The following is a 19379-nucleotide window of genomic DNA, read 5'->3' as shown; positions in this document are numbered from 1 at the left end:
AGAGAATTCAGAGAAAGAAAAAAAATTTAAGCATGAAAAAAGTGACAAGTGCTATGCTATTAACCTTCATGTCCTAATGCCATTTTTCCCACCCACAAGAAGTATCTCAGATGCATTCTGAGAGATGACGTGAGATTTCCTTACTCTGAATTCACTTGTAGTGATGGGATCCTTCACCATTAGTATCAGCAAAAGGTATCATGCTAAGTGAAATCAGTCAGATAGAGAAAGACAAATAACATATAGAATCTAAAAAATAAACAAACAAAACCCCAAACAGACCCACAGATACAGAGACAAACTGGTGGTTGCAAGAGGGGAGGGGGTGAGTAATGGGTGAAACAGGTGAAGGGGATTAAGAGGTACAAACTTCCAGTTACAAAATGAAAAATTCATGGAGATGTAAAGTACAGCACAGGGAATACAGATTAATATTGTGTGGTGACAAATTGTGACCATAGTTAACGTAGTAAACATTTCATTATGTATAAAATTGTCAAATCATGATATTGTACATCTGAAGCCGATATAATATTGTGTTGTTAACTATACTTCAATAAAAAATAAACAATAAAAAGAAACCACTAAAATAAATTTTAATAATGTAATATGTATAAAATAGTATTTTAATATGTTTTCATATAAAAATTATTGAGAAAAAAAGGTAAGAAATTAGAAGTCCAGGTGATGATATTCAGGTAGCAAGGATATCAACTCCTATTTTCTGTGCTTTCCAGTACATTTTTTTGAATCAAGAGTCCAGTTCCTGGTATAAACCATAGATTTAGAGGAATATGTACCTAATCTGGCTTACTCACCTGAACAGTAGAAGGGAAATCCTTTTTACTTCAATAGATCATTAAAATTAGTTCCTGGGTTGCATCTCACTCTAATAAATGAACCCATAATCCTCCATTCCTAAGCCAAGCTCAGGCAGTAATGGGGGTAGAATAATGTGCAAATGGGATTTATCATTCAATCAGAATAGGCTATTATTAATTACAATAATGTATAGCTTGTCCTTTATTTCAGTGCTTAAAACTGCAGCCCAGTAACAGGCAATTATACCAAAAAAAAATCCACTACCATTTATTTTTACTATTATGTAGTTAATAATTATGAACATAATTATAAGGGAAACATAAGGATATTTATAATATTCTTCATTAGAGAATTATGAGTCACTTTATAAACTATTTCCATTGTCCAATTTAAAATAATACAACCTAAAACGATTATAGTGATCATCCAAGTTATAATCTTTTACGAACACCTAACTTTGAAAAAATTCAAAATACTTTAAAAATAATCTCCTTTGCCCTCACATCACACCTGTGAAATTTTTATCTTCTATTTTACAGAAAAGAAAAACATTTTCATCTTTATAGCTCTTAGAGTTTGCAAATTTTCCTCACTTCTATTATCTAATTTTATCTTCGTAACACCAGCATGTTAAACTGAACAGGCATTAATATTTCCATTTTACATATGATAAAAAGGAGACTTTTTATCATATGTGTGCTCTTTTCAAAGGCATACAATGAGAAATTGGCAGATTCAACCACAGGCTGTGGGTATGTCTCCAAGATCAAAGTTCTTTCCCATCAAATCCTAAGACATGGAACGGTTATACGACTTGCTTAAGGCAAATGGCAGAGCAAGGACAAGGAAAAGATCTTGAGATGTTGAACTTAAGTGCATATCACAATCACCAGGTTCTTATGAGAAATGCAAATTTCCAGGACTTATCCTCAGGAATTCCAATTTGGTAGGTGTGGTTGGGGCCAAGTAATCTGCTTGTTAAGCAAGAGCCAATTATATCTGATAGTGATAGATAGAGACTGTACTCAGATAGAAAGCCCTACCCCAAAGTCAAACTTGTGACTCAGAGAAGCGAATTTATTGTGGATCTAGAAAGATGTCATGGGTACCATATATATCTTTGTTTATCTATCTATATCTTACTTTTATTCATATATCTTACCTTTTATAAGATATATATTTATATAAATCTTACCTTTAAATACACACACCCTTTTATAAGATATGTTTATAAATAATAAATATGGTTCATTTTGCCAAAATTTGTCAATATATTTAATATACATATAAATTATATACTTAATATATTTATAATATATTTAATACAAATATTTCCATATTTGTGGAAAACAGTTAATATTTTCTTTTTAGAAACACAAGTTTATCGAAGCGATGTCCCTCAGCGGAACAGTTGATCTGAGCACTGGGTGCTTTGTAGACATTTTGCACTATATAGAAATGTTTCTAGGATTTAATTATTACAACAGCCCTGTGAAGTCTGTTCTGACATTATCCCCATTTTACGGTGAGGACACCACCGTAAGTTTAAATGATTTTCCCAGCCTTACATAGCTAGATATTGGATGAGTTGAAATTTAAGCTAATCTGCTTAGCTCTTAGGAGTAAACTGGTGTTTATATGGGCCTAATAAAGCATCCAGAAAATGTAAAAAGTCATAGTAAAGGAGGAAAACTCCAGTTATCAAAAACATTTCTACCCAAGGGTCACTTAAAATGAAAATGAATTCACCCTTCCCCATTAACGTAGGTTGAGTTTACCGCACTAGTAAATAGAACAATAAACTGAAAAACGTACACTGCATTTTAAAGATAAGTGAAATAGCACCCATTTCTTTTTTTTAATGTCTCAGGAATTCAACAAGTTTGACATCTTGATATCAAGATAACTCTCACATTGGGAAAGAGATGGGAGGAAAAAGAATGTTTTGTTATTGTGAGGAAAGGTAGAAAGTGTTTTGGACTTGAAATTAAAAGATATGGCTTCCAATAGTCTTGTGTGCCAGATTTTAAAACTTCAGCTGGTAGATTTTTACCTTTTTGAATCTCATAAATGGGTATTTTTAGTAAGTTTGTACCAGATTTAGGGATTGGTTGAATTAACATATAAATTTCCAGTAACAGAAATTCTATACAATACATGTTCCTTAATGCTGATTTCTACCCTAGATTCTATTAACTAAGAAATGATCTTTAGGAGAAAGAAAATTACTTTAGGGGTGGGACATTATCTTCTAAGGAAGATCACTTACCAAAAGCAGATTTTGTTAGAAAGAAAGAGATCTGTAACCCATCGCTTACAAAATAAAGTCAGTGTTCAATTTTTATTTTCCCTGAAAATTTGTGAAGAATCTCCTATTTTGATTTTTTCAAGAATTAGGGACTGTATGCAAATCTATTTCTGTTACCAGATATAGTGCTTCAATCTTGACAATTATCATACCACTTAATTCTCACTATTACCTTGTGAGCTAATTATTATTATCCCAATTTCCATAAAAATTAAAAAGCTGAGATTGAGAAAGAAAAGTCACTTTCAGACATCAGAATCTTTCCAAAATTTCTACTATACTATGCCCTTAGAGTTCTGAAGCCCATACCACAGAAAGCTTTCTGGTTAAGTTAGGTGGAACATAAATTATTAGGAGAATTTTAGGGGTCTTTTAAGACTTCCAGAATGTTGGCAATTCAGGCCAGTGACCTTAAGACTAGAAATGACACCTAAACTCAGTCTGCCACCCACTGGCTGAAAAGTAAGCTGGGAAAGCTTATGTTTGGACATTATAGCTGCAATAATATAAAGGGGTAAGGGGGGGGTCTGCTTCATAACCGGGAGGGCCTCTCTAATTAAGTCTAGGAAGGAAGGAGAGATGCTAGATGTCCAAAAAGAATGATAAGACTCCGATATATCCTGTTTAAAACTGAAGAGTACATGTAAAGGTGAAGCAAATTAATACAAGGTATTTATATTAATAAATTATTTTTCTATATGTAAATACTAAAAGTCAATTGTATATAATTACCTTTATGTATGTAACACATGTTCCTGTGTATACATGTATATAAGCATATATATGAAATATTAATGCCCAGGGATTTTACTATTACTGTATAAACAAGTATAGATTTTGACAAAGTAAGCCAATATTGGCAGTAGAAGAACTCAGGTTTGAGTGCTGACACCTCTATTTCCTGTGTGACCTTGAAGCTTTCTGTGAGTCACTTTCCACTTGTAAAATGGAAATGGAAATGCTTACATCAAAGGTAGTTATGAGCATACAAGTACAACATTCCAATGCTTCATACATAAAGTGCTGGACATTCGGCAGCTTAAAATTATAAAGCCAAATAGGATGATGTGGTTTTGTTCTGGTTGACAAATACATAGTATATAATGTAATGTAATAAAATCACTGAAAGTTCCACCATATTCAAAATGCTTTGTGAGAGTTGGGAAAGATCACAGAAGCCTTTATTGAAAAAGAAAGTTGGTATTTGTGCTCAACTGGGAAAGGTGGCAGGTAACATTGCTAATAGATTTTCAAATAACCAAAGAGAACCTATGATCACATGTTCCAAATCCAGAAAGACTTATTAATTTTTCTCTCTGTATGCTCTTTAGTTTTCATCAACATGAAATAAGGACTTTGGAGATCATATTTCTAGGTCCATTCCAACTCTGACCTCCTGTTATTCCTATTTAGCCTAATGCTTTAATTCACTTACTCTTTGATACCTGCCCTTGGATCTGTAAAATTTTACTCTCCAGCAAGAAATAAGTATCCAGTGGCAAAGTGGCTATCTATACTTTTTTTTTTTTTAAATGAAGTATAATTGAGGCACCTGAGTGTCTCAGTTGGTTGAGTGTCTGACTCTTGGTTTTGGCTCGGGTTGTGATTTTGGGTCATGAGATCGAGCCCCACATTGGACTCTGTGCTCAGTAGGGAGTCTGCTTGGGATTCTCACTCTCTCCTTCTCTCCCCTCCTCCCACTCTTTCTCTTTCTCTCAAATAAATAAATAAATCTTTTAAAAAAATGAAGTATGATTGATACACAAGGTTACATCAGTTTTAAGTACACAGTGACTCAACAACTTTGTATTTTATGCTATGCTCACCATATGTGTAGCTACCATCTGTTATCATACAACGCAATTACAACAACCGTTGACTGCGTCCCCATGCTGTGCCTTTCATTCCTATGAATTATTCATTTAATAACCAGAAGCCCATACTTCCCACTCCCTTTCATCCATTTTGCTATCTCCCCATTTCTCTTCCCTGTGTTTATCTTCTGTATGGGTCTCTTTATTGTTTGCTCATTGATTTGTTTTTTTAGATTCCACATATAAGTGAAATCATTTGATATTGGTCCTTTCCTGACTTATTTCACTTAGCATAATACCCTCTAGGTCCATCCATGTTGTCATAAATGGTAAGATTTCATTCTTTTTTTATGGCTGAGTAATATTTCATTGTGTGTGTGTCTGTGTGTCTGCGTGTCTGTATGTGTGTAAAATATACCACATCTTCTTTAACTATTCATCTATGAATGGACACTTGGGTTCTTTCCATATCTTGGCTATTGTAAATAATAACACATTAAAATAGGGGTGCATATATCTTTTTCGGGTAAGTGTTTCTCTTTTCTTTGGGTAAATACCCAGAAGTGAAATTACTGAATCTTATGATAGTTTTATTTTATTTTTTGTGGAACTTCCATACTGTTTTCTACAGTGGCTGCACCCCATTAACACTGTAGAAGGGTTTCCTCTTATTTACATCCTCACCAAAGTTTGTTATTTCTTGTCTTTCTGATAATGGCCATTTTGAGAAGTGTGAGGTGATACCTCACTGTGGTTTTGATGTGTGTTTCCTAGAGTTTGTTTTCATTATGCTAAAGTTCTTTCTATCAATCACACAGTTCCAAGAAAGCTGACTGCCTTTTCTTAGCACCACAAACATTCCCTCCTCTTCCGAATACCACCTACGGCAATGCTCTGTGACCATTACTATAAAGTAAATATTTACTGAGAATGACAAGTAGCTTTTTAGTCAAACAAACCATGAATATGAAAGTCACTATTAAATATTTAGCTCATCTTTTGGAAAATGTCTGGCACCTGTAGTCGCTCAATAAATATTTGTTAACTAAATGAGTGAATATGTTGATTCCACTGTGGGACAAAGTTGAACACAGAACAGAGGACAAATTCTTATACAAGTGACAGGGGAAAAAACTATTTGCTATAGACCGTCTGTTGCTTCCTAAAAGGACTTATGTTTTATATTTCTGAAAGGAGTAAGAACCAAAATCCTTACTAAAGAAGCCAAGAGAGATCATTTGTTTGAGATAGGAACAGGTAGAGTGTGTATATGTGCACGTATGTGTGTGTAGGCAGGTGTGTATTTGTGTGCGCTGCGAGAGAGATGGGAGGGTAATGAAAGTAGAAAACAAGCTGACTGACTGAAAAGCCTGTGGGGGTGGGGAGAACTGTTTGCATTGAGAGGAGGTAAAATAGGAAATTGGAAGGAACTTTTTATAAAGGTTGGTCACATGATGTCTGATATAGGCTTTTTCATGGGTCTTCATGAAACAGTAAAAAACACCAGTTTCTCTTTAATATAATGTAGAGTTGGTTGTTCCCAGCATATGTCAAAATGCTGAGCTTTGCTTCTCCAAAGGTGGTGAGTGAGAAGCTTGTCACATCCTGCTTATAGATGCTAACAGTGCTATTTGCTCCAGGCAATCCTGCAGAAGCCAAGCTCATGTGCCTTTTAGATCAGCTCTTTTGATCTTTAACGTTCTTCAGTGGGGAAATAAAAAGTACTAAATCACCCTTGCTCCCCAGAGTCCCTCCACCCTACCACACAAACACATACACACACACACAAATCTCAGAACACCGTAATACTAAACCACCATATTAACTGGTTTAATACTAAACCAGTTAGAGAACACAATCAAGAGTTTTCACAAAATCTGCTGGCTTAAGTGGGTAGAAGAAGAATCAATGAAACAAGATGGAATTGGGAGGGAGACAAACCATAAGTGACTCAATCTCACAAAACAAACTGAGGGTTGCTGGGGGGAGGGGAGTTGGGAGAAGGGGGTGGGATTATGGACATTGGGGAGGGTATGTGCTTTGGTGAGTGCTGTGAAGTGTGTAAACCTGGTGATTCACAGACCTGTACCCCTGGGGATAAAAATATATGTTTATAAAAAATTAAAAATTAAAAAAAAAATCTGCTGGGTGTCCAAGAAACTTTAAATAAAATGAGGTGGTTGGGGGAAAACTCATCCAAAGGGAATGTTTGCTTTGAGATCTGCACTTACATTTTATTTATTTTTTTTTTAAAGATTTTATTTATTCATTTGACAGAGAGAGATCACAAGTAGGCATAGAGGCAGGCAGAGAGAGAGAGGAGGAAGCAGGCTCCCTGTTGAGCAGAGAGCCCGATGCGGGACTCGATCCCAGGACCCTGAGATCACCACCTGAGCCGAAGGCAGTGGCCTAACCCACTGAGCCACCCAGGTGCCCTGCACTTACATTTTAAATCCTTTGTATAGGTGTCAACCTAATATTTGAGCTATTTGACTTATGGTCTGAATGTTTTGCTGAAGAACAGATGAGCAGTTTTTACCCTTTGAACATAAAATTTATTTTTGGAAAGAGAAGTGTAGTAAATTATTAAGAATACTATATTTAAGCATGTGTAAATCAGAAGCTTAAAGACAGATGTTACTAGGATAATATGACAAATTCAAAGCAAGTCCACTTGCCATATTTGCTAGACAATGATCAATTTGGTTCAACATTATAAACTGTTCAAAAATATTTAAAATGGGATACATGGCAATTATTTCAGAATTAAGCTAAGGACAATAACTTTTAAAAAAGAAGATTTATTGGAAAATCTATAAGACCATCCTAATTCACAAATGGGCAGGTAAATTTCTGCATGTAAGCTATAACTTTCGAGAAAGAGAACACTTACAGTGATATTGTTAGCTTTGTTATCACTTATGTGAACGTCAATAAAATCGGACTTTTTTTCAAAAAACATACTGCAGTTCAGCCCTTTCACTAATTCAGATTTGCTCTGCAGTCCTCAGATTAGCACAATTAACGACATTACCATTCCTTTTACTTATCAATTAATTACAAAATTTAACTATGTGTTATTGTTCATATAACTATATATTTTGCTAGGCATTGAAACTACACAAACCAATGAAACTGAAATCTTTCCTCTTCAATTCACTGGACAGCCAGGTAGGTGGATATACAAAATATAAACAGATGATAAAAAATAGAAAATATTAATTCAATATCTTTTATGTGCCAGATGCCCCTGTAGGTACTGGTAATCTAATAGTTAATAAAACACGAATGTCCCACGCTCATGTGGGACTTCTATCAAAGAAGGTATGAAAGTGCTAGACATATGTGATGCATAATTAAAAAATAAAAATGCTTTGCATTCTATATAGAATATTATTGTAATCCCAATTGGAATTCAACAACTTCAGTTATTGCTATAATATCCCAAAGGATACTGTGCAACGTAACAGCAGAGATGCCAACTGAGAATCAGAACACACCTTTGACATTAACTTAGTTTATGTAATTAGGTAGGTAATTTAACATATGTAGGTCACATTTTCTTCATCAATTTTATCTGTAAAATGAGAGGACAGATCATGTATTATATAAGATGTCTCTTACACCAAAACTCAGCATTTCTGAAACTACAGACTTCATCTAATCCAGGGATATGTGTTGGGATAACTTCAAACAGTAAGGGAGGAAGGGGGGAGCAATGTATAATAGTAAAATACATATTTTCAAAGAAACAATGTTAATCAAGGAAATATGGGTGCTATAGTAGTCACTATGGCTGTTTACCAAGTATTTCATGTTTTGTCTTATTTTTTGTTCTTTGTTTGTTTTTTGTTTTCTTCATTCTGTAAGTATGATCAGATTGCTCTTGAATTTGGGCCCACAGGGGACTTGAGTAACCTGAGTGGAGACAATGAGAAGCAAAGACTCCTGCTGACCTGAGATGGACATATGATCTGAGAAAGATTTTGTTGTTCTGAGCCTCTGTGTTTGTTAACACAGCATAAGCATACCCACCTTGACTGATTTGGGGACTATATTAGTACCTCCCCAAAGTGTATTACCAATAAATCTCTTCCTATCTTCTCTCTCTTTTGTATGCAAAGTTCAGAAGGTTGACTCCTACTAGTCTATGGCTATTACAAAAAGGAGAGAGAGAGATTTCATCTTACTATATACACAACTTGCTAGAGGTTTAGTAAACTTTTCAAAATGAAAATTATTCTTTTATCCTTCATTCTTAAACTGAATTTCATTAATTTGGGCAAACTTCATGAGTAGTATCATTTAAACATATACTCCAAAGGTCCAGCATGGCTTATAAAAACTCAGCAGAAATTTATTGTAGATGCAAGACCCAGAACCCCTATTTTGATTTCCCCCTTCCTACCATGAAGACTGCATTACTTCTTTGTAATATTTTTCAGCCCAATTAGAAATTCTAGATGTAATAATCCCAAAGTGTTTGAGTATTAGAGTTATCAAGTCATTATTTTCTTCTAGAAGTTTCCTCAAGCATGTAAAACTGCCCAGCCTTTATCAGGCTGACTCATTTAGAACCTGTCTGTTCATACACCACCCACCCCTAACATGTGGGACTCCAACACCAAGTTGAAGACTCCTACACATCAAATTCTGGTTTACAAAATCCAACCCACAATATAACACCTGCCAGCAATAATATTAGGACTGTAACTCACACTGCTCAAGTGCTGACCACAGCATTATGAAAAGATTATACTTTGTGATATTTTTATGACTTATTCTGAAGCAAAGAAGGTGAAAAAAAAAAAAGAAACATGGATGGTCACAAGTTGCTGGTTATTGACCTTTTCTGATCTGCTTCCAGTTTTTAGACCTGAGACATAGTACGCTAACCTGTTTGGAAAGAAAGAATGATCCCATTTATCAGCCTTAAGTAATAATTCATAAAGTGTGAACTATGTTACTGATCATGTGTCTTTTTATGCCAGCTTTATTTCTACTGGTAAATAACAATCCATTTAATTACCGAAATAAATCTGCTACGCCATCACTATGAACTTGAAAGTGATAAAAAAGTTTAATAAAATAAGCCCCAGAAATAGAGAACTCAATTAGATGCCATTCTTTGGCCTGAACATTATTTTATTTTAGTTCTTAAAAGACTTTTTCACCTCCTTAAACATAGCTGAGGAATGGAGATAATTGCTAGTCCTTCTTATTAGTAGTTACCTTTTCTGAGTTCTCTTTGTTAAAACTATTTAGTTTCTTATTAGTCTCAGGCTCTTTGTCAGATAGACTGAACTGCCTATGTTGTATATTCTTTTCTTTCTCACCACTTTTTCCTCTTTTTTTTTCTTTTTTGCTATGATCTTCCCGTCCTAGAAAAGGTAATTTCACACATACTGAATTACTGCAATTTAGGTCAGAGAGACCAGACACCATGAAAATAAGATCTTTATTTAGAAAAAAAAAGTTTCTGATCTATATCTCTTGTTAAGCTTGTGAGAGTGTCACCTTTTTTTGTGTTATGGCTATTGCCAAAAAAAAAAAAAGGACATTTTTTAGGCATCCTTTAAATAACTCCTGAGAGGTACAAATATGCTAGTGTCTTCCCATAATGCTGTTCAGGATAAGTAAGACTACATTATAGGAAACAAAGGGCTCTGATCTGGATCCTTCTCTTTATGTCATTGGCAAACCTTGCATGATTTAGTTCAAACCCGATATGATCTTCTGTCTTTTTATGCTAAAGTTATGGAGGAGTTTAGTGTGCTATGACTATGTTAGTTTTGGCAGTCTGTGAAGGTTTAGGGGATTATACTGCAGGGTTAAATTTTATTTTGTATTTGCTAATAAATAGTCATTTCTCTTTTGTGAGAAGGCATATTTACACACTGCACTCATACTGTTCCAACAGCTTTACAAAAATTGCACCATTTTATCAAATACAACAATATTCTATTTCCTAACTGAAGAAAATGAAGATTTTGAAAGTTTAAGTAACTCAACCAAGATTACACAGCTCAAAAGTGCTATTGTCAGCACTAAATCCTCACGGTTGAACAGTGGGAAGTTCTAACTCCATTATTCCTTTTTTTTTTTTTTTTTTTTTTGGTCTTCCTCTGCCATCCTCTGCCACCATAAGATTAAACATAGTGTCTGAATTCAGTCAACAGATATTATTGAAAGGCTTCCATGGACTAAGTGCCATGTCAGATGTTATAGGACAAGAACAGGGGATTAAAAACAAAAACAAATAACAACAACAAAAACAAATGAGAAAACACCTCACAATAAAGTAATGGTGGAGCTAGTCTTTTTGTTAAGATTTTTTAAAAAAATTTATTTATTTTACAGAAAGAGACAGCGAGAGAGAGAACAGAAGCAGGGGGAGTGGAAGCAGGGGGAAACAGGTTTCCTGCAGAGCAAGGAGCCCTATGCAGGGCTTGATGCCAGGACCCTGGGATCATGACCTGAGCCAAAGGCAGACGCTTAATGACTGAGCCACCCAGGCGCCCCTAATCAGAAGTCTCCAATGAGAGAAATTACATTACTCAGAAGTCTCCAATGAGAGAAATACAAAATGAGCAGAGATAGATGTTTTCCTTTTTTTTTTTTTGACTGACAACCTGGTCCAGCCAAATGTTTACTTTTTGCTCTGGAGGGACATGGCACTAATAGAAAGATGAAACTATTCGCTAGATTTTATTTATTTATTTATTTATTGCTAGATTTTAGTCATAGCTTTCTACCAGATGCCTCAAGACCCTATCAAAGACTTTACAGCATACCTCGATATACTGAGGCTGTCCAGAGGAGCAGTGTCTCTATGGAAAATATAAAGAGAAAATGATCTTATAATAAAAGCTAATGGAAGTGCCTACAATATGCAATATCCTATACAAAACACAAGGGATTCAGAGGGAAATGCTACTTATCCATAGTCTTCCATAAGAAGCTCCCAGACTAGTGAGGGGGACAGATGTTAAAGCATATTAATGCACAAATAAAAATGTAATTATAGGTGATGATTAGGACTATAATCAAAGGTGCGTGTGGTAAGTGAGGAGACAGTGAGAGTAACTATTATAAACTACTTTAGGTTGGTAGGCCAGTGTCTCATTGTGTAGCCATAGTCCCATCTGAATATTTTTCTCCCTCCTATATGATTACCTTTACAAACTATGTGATGAAGTTTGGTGTCATTTTGAAGATAGAGCCAGTGTGTTTGTATGCAATGCTTTTTATCTGTTTTAAGGGTTTACCATATCTGGAATCTCCATCACTGGGCTCATGACCAGCCTGCTTGGGATACCTTAATTTCAGTTTGAATTATACCAAAGAAAATGTATATATTTGCTTTAAATTTCTAATTTATTTATATACAACAAAACATAAATTAACTTTCTACCTAGCCAGAGATGTCAATTAAAGCATGATTTACAGTATAATGTCTTTGACTACCCAGCCCTTGAATTAAGAACATACTATATTTTAAATTTCTCATAGCAAATTTGAAGCTAAATCAAGAGTAATTTCTAAGTAATTTTTAAGACCAGTGATAACATTATGACATCCAAATCATATTCACCAATATGAAGCTAAACAAGAATATTCTAAGTATTTTTTAAAGCCACTGATAACATTACAATGTCCAACTCCTATCCATTAATATGTAAATAAATGTAAATTTTATCACATACTGAAAGTACCTTTTACATCAAACACATTCAGTTACACAGGTATTTACTGAAGTAAAGTGAAATACTGGTTAAAAAAAAACATAATTATCAGTCATTCCCACCATTACAGCAAGCAGACTGCTTCAGTAAAAAGAGATAGGAGTGATACTACTCTTATATTAACTCATGATACACAGAAACCTAATAGCCAAATCCCTCTGAGTTATTCTAATATAAGAAAGGTTTAGAAAAGAATGACAAAAGGGGAATAAAAAAAGCAAATTCCTTGCCCCTTAACTTCAGTCAAAGTTGGGAAAAAACCCATTCTGGAGGAATTCAGGAAACACTTGATGGCAAAACAGTAAAGACTGACATGGTCAGTATCAGCTTGTTTTTTTTTTTCCCTGAAGTTTGAAGTGTTTCCACTTACTAATACGATTGGGCAAACTTTATTTTCTTTGTTTTCATTAAAAATAGAAATAATTATAGATGTACAGAGGAGAAATCTATAATCTACAACTTCTCCTGTAAGGTATCCTAGGTGACAGTTCAAGTTGCAATTTTCAGCTCTGAATATATTTCATAATAAGGGCACAGGACTAAAATCCTGAAGGACAAATAATAAACCAGGTTGTTATGGGCAAAGGAAAAGACATTTCCACTATAACTTCTGAAAACAGCCATTGTGTTGGTGGCCTTCCCCGTATTCCAAGATTAATCAGAAATTACCGTTTGATGTTTCTTAAAGCTTCAGATAGGAACACTAAATCTTTTAAATTCATGATTTGATGTTCAACATTCTCCTTGATTATTTTAATCACATCACACACAGAAGTACTTCAGTCATCCAATATTTCCCTGGAGGCACAGCCTCAATTGCTATCTCTAATCTTTTTTAGAGCACCCTCTTCTGCCGCTGTTCATTAATTAAACATAGTTCTGCTGATACTTCTTTTGGCTGATGTTCTCCCAAAAGCTGCCCAATCGCTTGTCATCGAATTGTGTCCTTCATTGCAACCACATTGGTTCACCATCAATTATTTTCCTCCTTCAAAATTATGTTCCTCTCTCATAATAGTCTTTGATAACTTGATAAATCTTTACAATCAAATTTCACCTAATTTATTCAAATTAGTGTTCTTCAAAGACACTCCCAATCTTTCTTTGTAATCATTTCCTTATTCCCCAAAGGAGCTTGACTCCAATATCAACTGAAGACATATAAAAGTAAATGCCCAGATTAAAAAGTAAATTTCAAGCCCAAATCTGTGTCAGTTAGAAAAAAGCAGGAACTGGGATAATAATATAGGTTTCTTTATTTTCATTCACTGAATTTATTCATTCAATAAGCAAATATTTAGTAAAGTACCAATACTCTGTCAGACACTGTGCTGGCAAAGTAGATATAGCATTTTTTGGCAGACTGCATTTTTTGGTGTGGTCATGCTCACATGCTCTTCTCATTATGTAATTTTGATACTTCTCCTATAGTGAAATGATGGTCTATATTCTTTCCCCTGAATCTGCATGGACTTGGAACTGTGCCAGAACTAATTATTTGACTACTCAAGTTAGACCAAAAAACCACAGTTTCAGACTGGACTTTTCTTTCTTTCTTTCTTTCTTTCTTTCTTTCTTTCTTTCTTTCTTTCCTTCCTTCCTTCCTTCCTTCCTTCCTTCCTTCCTTCCTTCCTTTTCCCTGCCTGGATTTTTTGTGACACTCACTTAGAAGCTCTAAGCTACTAGGTAAGCAGTGTTACCATCTTGAGGCAGCCATACTGTGCGGGAGCCCTAATAAGCAGCCAGCCTGAAATAGGGCTCCAGTTTGGGTTGCGTTTACTACGACAGCTGTCACAAACTTTCTAGTTATGTAAGTGAGCCATCTTGAAAATGGATCCCCAGCCTCAAGTCAAACCACCCCCAACTGAAGCTACATGGAGCAGAGCAGTCATCCTGGCTGACCCCTGACCAAATCATAGATTAAATAATTATTTTTGTTTTAGTGACTATGTTTTGGAGCACACCGTTACTCAGAGATAGACAATGGGTACATCCCAGACTTCGGAGCACTTACAGCCTACCTACACTGGAGAACAGAAAATGTTACCAACTTACATTTATATTACATATTGTTGTATGCACAACGTTTTCATATATTTTATCATGTTTGGGTTAGTGGATAAGAACTTATACGCCAGGAGGCCACAATTCTAATTCAAACAACAACTTCATGTGAATTAGAAATAGTTACTCCTTCCTCATGAATTTCACTGTTATTTACTGGAACACATGTGATACTAATCTAGAATCATCATGAGAATTAGAGGCACCCCTAAAGTTATGTGTGTAGTGTACGTATGGTCCTGGCTGAAATGTGGCATTCGAAAAGTCTCACAAAGTTAGAAATAAAGTCCGGAAAACCAGAAGCAGAACCCCAGAAATTAATTTAATACCTTTTGACAGAACACTCTTCCTAAGCCTTACTATAGTCATGACCTATAAATTCTACTGCTACAAAGTGTTCTTTTTAACTTCTAGGTCTAGAATATAATAACAATAATGATACTACTATGCTACTACAATGACTAATACTATTATGTTTATTGATCAGTACTAATTATTAAATATTTTATTGTGCATTACATATATACACACATATATACACAAACATACATTTTCTTATTTAATCCTCAAGTATTCCTATAGGATAAAGACATCAACATTTCATGGAAAAGGAAATTAAAGCATAATTAAGTGAACTCAAGTGCCCAAAGTCATGCAACATGTCAACTATGGTGTTATATGTGAGCTCAGATAACCTCAATCAACAGCATACACTCGTAAAGACTGCATATAGTGCCCTCTTTTGTGTTGTGGTGAGCAGTGTGATGGCTACCATTCAGTTTACTCATGTTAAATGCCCAATTTATTGCTAGTTCCTGAGGGCAAAAATCAAGTCTTACTCACCATTTTATCTGTATAACTGCCAATGAAGTGCCTGGAACATGTGTGTTCAGTGCCCAGTAAATAATAGTTACCTAAATGCATGATAGGATGAATTATATAAGTCATTTCTCCTCCCCAGTCTGTAATACCCTCAATGAGAAGATAAGCAGTTTATGTACATGGTCAGGAACATCTTTTTCAGCTCGGAAATGTACAATTCTTTGAGCTGAACCACCTCTAAGTAAAGCTGGAACTGAGAATTTTCATTCAATTTATCCTATCCTCAGACTAGAAAATAATAAAATTTCATAGGGTTGTACTGAGACTGCCTTCTTTTCTTAGCATTGGGGATTTCCTGTACAACTTTAGTGAAATAGATCATACACTCTGGATCCTTAAGAGACAACCAGGTGAAAGAGGCATACTTTTGTTCTTTGAGATTGGTGGGGAAATAGAAAAATACTCAGTGCCCACAGGGCGTGGCAGTTTAGAATCAGAGCAGAAAGAGGTCAGAGTTGGGATGACATTAGCACTCTTTTAGGTCTCTGGTCTTCAGGAACAACACCCCTAGGACCTCCTCACCATGCAAACCACAAGTAGGAGAAATGGGAAGCCAAAGCTACTCTTGCAAGGTAGGAAAATGAACTCCACTTTTTTATATTCTAGTTCTTGAAATCTGATATATAAAGTCTATGGAATGCTGAGTCAGCTTTAGGAGGGAGAAGATCCAGCTCTGCTACTTAGTCTAATTTTGCACTTTTTTAAAAAAAATTGGGGAAGAGGAGAGTTGTATTAAGTTCATTGCCAAGCAAAATTACTCAATATAAATCTCCCCCATTGAGCTCTCACAAATGAGAGATGTGAATCTATGTGCCAGATTCTCTGCTCCATTTAGATGTCACAGTCGTCCTGTCAAAGTCTTTTTTTTTTTTCTTTTCTGAGAAATGCTCAAATTTTTCCCCGTCTGCAATCTATTGACTACTCTCTCATGTAAAATTACATGGGCTTCCTGGGCTGTTACATTCTACTGTTTCCTCAGCAATGACTTTAGAAAAAAAATTTGTTATCTATAGGGCACAGTCCATACCCTCTTTCTCTTACTTCATATTCTTGTCAAGTTGTCTATCATGTTGCATTAAGTGCACTCAAGTGCCCAATGTCATTTCTTTTCTCACTAACATGATAAAATTAAAGTCGCCACCTTGGGAGGGGGCAGCCTAAATGAGTAGAAATACTTTTTGATTAAAGGGTTAATATATGCAGTTTGACACTATAGATACTTAAACAATTTCCCTCTCCAAAAGCACAAGTATTATATTACTTTCTTACTGAGTCTACCTCTAGTAGAAAGTGACTCTCTTTTCTTTATGGTCTCAAATATACATTTATTTTATTGCCAACAGTTTGGTAAATTCCTGGAACTTATACCTCTGTTATGAGCGTCATTGTTCTGTGATATCTTGGGCCATTCCTCATGGACCTTTGTAAATATTGACACTTTGTGCCTTATCACAATGCTGTAGACAAACAATTTTGTGAAGCCTTCTAAGACTCTTTCTCCCAGGCTTACCCAATAGCCTCACTCATATTAAACTTTGGATATCAGTCAGGTTATTCCAAATGAATGTGAGAGACTACCAAACCCTTGCTCACAGGGTTTCTTTCTTTCTTTTTTTTCTTTTGTTTTTCTTTCTTTCTTTTTCTTTTTCTTTTTTTTTTTTTTCCTTTTGGTCCTTCTCTGTTCTTGACTATAGCATCTAATGACACACTCTCTCTCTCTTCTGTTTCCATGGCTAGTAACCCTGAGGTCACTTTTGACTCAGATTCTTTCTTTGAGATGAACATTAGTCAGACCATTAGGAATTCATATATATACAGCTTGGCACAGAGATATACAAAGAAAATTGGAATGATGGTCACACACAGTCCTGTGTCTTTAGTTTCTTTGTTGCATTTAGTCTGCCTCATTGTGTGGAAACATTGGGTTTCCTGCTTCTTTCTAATCTTTAATTATCTGGTACATTTTGGATTGTGTATAGCCTCCTAATAAGATCGGAATCTACAAATCTCTCATTTATACCTGACATACAGAACTACAGATTTTTTATAAATGTGGATGGTCTCTTTACTACTTGGCCACCCTCCCTTTTCCTTCCTCCCTTTCTTCCATTTATTTATTAGACATTTGTTGAACACCTATTATGAATCAGGTATTGTTGAGGACACTTGGGCTAGTTTGCTAAGGAAAAGAGATGCCTTATGATTACATTTTGGGAAGGCAGGGAAAAGAGGGAAGAAGGAAGGGGGGAAGGAAGGGTGGTGGGAGGGAGGGCAGAAAAAGAAAGGGGAAGGAAGGCAAGGAAAGAAAAGGAAGAGAAAGAAAAAAGAAAAAAGGTGCTATAAACAGGATAACAGCAATTATAAAGGGTAGTGTAATTGAGAGTGAAAGGAGGCAAGGAAGATTATCAGAGAAGACTTCTGAGTTGAGTTGAAATGATCATGATAAGAGAAAAAGGTAATCATAGACTGTTTTACAATAAGAACATTCCAGGCCAATGGAAAAGCATATGCCATGTGGGGATGGGGTGGGGTGGGGGGCGGGGAGGAAGGGCTTGGCTTGATAAAAGTATGGAAATAAAATAACAAAAATGTTAAAAACCAAACGAGAGCAAGAAGGCATTGCATCCCACCCATGTTACCACAGAATGAGTTACAACATTTCAAAAAAGACAATGATCATCTATTTTCTCTTTTCATTTGTTTCAATGATACACGGTAGAACTCAGCTTAATCCACTCAACATTGATCTAAAAAATCTGTGAGACTGCCATTAGGTAACTAACTCAGTATATCTGGCTCTATTACATTACCTCAGCCCTGCCTTCCCACCTCTTTTCATAATTCTGCAGAATTATGCCTGCCTGATATAACAACACCCAAGTCTGAGAATTAGGAGAAGGAAATAAATGCACATGTGGGCCAAGAAACAGGTAAAAGACTGCTGAGTTATTCACAACAAACAACCAAATGCTATTCTTTCTAAAATGGATACATTTTAGGATGTTTATACAGTAGAATAAATTGTGGCATATTTATACAATACAATGAAAATGACCCCAAATAATGCTACAAACAAGAACATGAATGAATATCACAAATGGAGAGTTGCATGAAAGGAACCAGACATAACAGCATATGTACTATTATGATTCAGGTTTGAACTTAAAAACAGATGAAAAAAAAAAAACAGCATTTCTGGATGCATGTGAATGTGCTCCAACTATATAAAGAAAAGCAAAGTTAATAGTCATGACCCTATGAGGAAAGGCAGTAAGGAGATGAAAAGGAAAGGAGTTGGAATTGGGGTTAATGTAGTTTTCAAATGTTGGTGAGGTCTGGAGTCCACGGCCAAGTAAGAATTCTTGAGATGTCTTTGGTGCAAAAAGGTAATTTTATTAAAGCACAGGGATGGACACCATGGGCAGAAAGAGCTGTTGCACTGGGGTTATGAGGGGTGGCTGATTATATACCTGGGAGCTGGGGGATGTAAGGACAGAGAGGTGTCTAAAAGGACTTTCATCAGCTCAAGAAGACTCAGGATACTGGAGGCCTTGCTATTGTCAAGCCCAGTTTGTTTTTCCTCTAGTAAAGCATTAAGATAGTTGGGAGCTTTTTGGAGGAATGTTATACTCTTCCTATTGTAAGTCCTTGTCAATAGCCTACAGGTCTTGAAGAAACTTTGTTTACATTTCCTTATGCCTCTGTTTTCCACATTACTTATATAGGGGAAGGAGATGTTAGGGC

The sequence above is a fragment of the Mustela nigripes genome, chromosome 2 (genome assembly GCF_022355385.1).
Source record: "Mustela nigripes isolate SB6536 chromosome 2, MUSNIG.SB6536, whole genome shotgun sequence".
NCBI classification, from domain to species: Eukaryota; Metazoa; Chordata; class Mammalia; order Carnivora; family Mustelidae; genus Mustela; species Mustela nigripes.
Note: the sequence above shows the minus strand (reverse complement) of the source record.